The following is a 2,323-nucleotide window of genomic DNA, read 5'->3' as shown; positions in this document are numbered from 1 at the left end:
CTTGTCGGTTAGACGAGACTCCACACGTTCGACGGGGAAAGCAAACAAAGCCGCGACGGACTTGGAAAAATTTCTCGCTCGCCGGCGAAAGCAACACCCGCGAACGGACTTGGAAAATTTCTTGCTCGCCGGCGAAAGCAACACGCCGCGAACGGAAATTGGGAAAAATTTCTCGCTCGCCGCGAAAGCAACACGCCGCAAACGGACTTGGAAGAATTTCCCCGCCGGCGAAAAGCAACACGCCCCCGAACGGACTTGAAGATTTCTGGGCCGCCCGCGAAGCAACCTGCCGCGACAACTTGGAAGAATTTGTCGCCCCGCCCGAAGCAACCAACGCCCCGACGAACTTGAAAAAGCGGGTTGTCGGCCGGAGGTGTCGCCCGCCAACAAAAGCAAACCCCGATCGGAGGGGGTATTTGAAATGTTAAAAACAGTAAGACTAAAGAAAGATAATTTAAGCATTGTTTTGAAAAAGTTACACGAACAAGATACACAAATTGAAAATCAACGCTTCGAAAAGTTTCAGAGATCATTTTGCTAAAAGAGCAAAATGGATTAAAAAAAAAAAAAACATTAGAACAAGGTAAAGAATGCATAAAGATTATGAAAAGTCTTATTAATTTAGAAGCACACAAGAAATCTAAAAAAAGGAAATATTCCTCTGATTCTGACTCTGCTTAATGTTTAAAACTTAATGCAATACAATTTTTTGATTACATTGATTATTTTGGTTAAGAAAAATATTGGATTTTATTTTTATTTCATTTTATTTTGCCTTGTTCAATATATCAATTTTTTGTTACTTAAACTTTGCAACACACACTTGAAATTTCGAGAAGAACTTGTTAAAACGATAATCAAGATTAAATGTCGCAAAACTTGGAATCTCAGACCAATCGTCTTACTCATTCATTGTTCATCAGCGAAAAATCGTTAACTTTGTATTTTAATATTTGAGTTTTATGTATTGAAGAAGACTGTAGTACAGTCAAAACGTTTACGTTGCATATTGTTTCTCTAATGGAATGAGAATTTAATTATTAATAAATCTTTAGATCTTACGTAATTTTGCTCGTTTAGTTGGCCTACAATATTTATTTCTTTTAATTTCGTCAATTTTATTAAGTTTAAGACTAAATTAGTTTTTAAGAAAAGAGAATTTTAAGTTCAAATAACTAAGCTATACAATATAAAAATATAATAATATAAGACAATAATATTAAGTAAACGAGAATAATATATTTAAAAACGCATTTTCTTTTACAATGTTTAATGCAATAATGTAATATTACATAGTTACTTTAGGCATAACAAAGATATAATAAAAAAATAATTATACAGTTAAATGTAAAAATAAATTTATTTTTTTTTTATTATTGCATTATCTGACTTCGAGAGATCATTCGGTCGTCCGGAGGTGCCGCCCGTCCCGGAGGTGTCGCCGGTCGGCCGTGGTTCCCGGAGGTGTCGCCCGGCCCGGAGGTGCCGCCCGGCCCGGAGGTGCCGCCGGTCGGCCGTGGTTCCCGGAAGTGTCGCCCGGCCCGGAGGTGTCGCCGGTCGGCCGTGGTTTCCGGAGGTGTCGCCCGGCCCGGAGGTGCCGCCCGACCCGGAGGTGCCGCCCGGCACAGAGGTGCCGCCCGGCCCGGAGGTACCGTCGGTGCTTATACCTTATTGTCCCGGCATTTCGTTTGTTTCCTTCTTAATTAATGCTAATTATCGTTGTTTGACATTCGCCATACGGCTATCGTGATAATATTTTATCGTACAATAAAACTTTTCGATCGTTCGCTCTCCGCGACAATGTCTCGATTGAACGCGCCTTTCGGCGCTCGCGCTCGCATACGGCCGTGCGTAGGACCGTGCGTCGCCGACCGCCTGGCCGGCCGGTTGGGTACTATAAGAGATACGTCGCGCTCGGCGCGTCGAACGAGTCGAGCGAGTCCGGACGAGTCGTAAACGTACTTTCTCGAGTCTCTCGCCACTCCGGCGTGTTTCGACCGCTCTCCGTACCGTCGCCGACCGCTTGGCCGGTCGGTTGGGTACTATAAGAGGGTAGGAGAGATTAATATTGTACGTGTCGCGCTCTCGACGTTGACAAACGAAGAATCGCCCGAACGGGTCAAAAACGGATTTTGTCGAGTCGCGACTCTGACACGGAGAGAACATTTATATAAAATGTTTGATTTGGAAACCACGAATATATAAAATAATATACGATCGTCGCAGAACGCGCCGCCGCCAAGTCTTCTCATGCTTGGAGGTTGCGTGTCTCGCGAGAACGTACGTTCGACTCTCGCGTCGTCTCGTATTCCTCTTTGCCGGG

The sequence above is a fragment of the Nylanderia fulva genome, unplaced genomic scaffold (genome assembly GCF_048542155.1).
Source record: "Nylanderia fulva isolate GAGA-0341 unplaced genomic scaffold, ASM4854215v1 Scaffold572, whole genome shotgun sequence".
In the NCBI taxonomy this organism is placed as follows: Eukaryota; Metazoa; Arthropoda; class Insecta; order Hymenoptera; family Formicidae; genus Nylanderia; species Nylanderia fulva.
Note: the sequence above shows the minus strand (reverse complement) of the source record.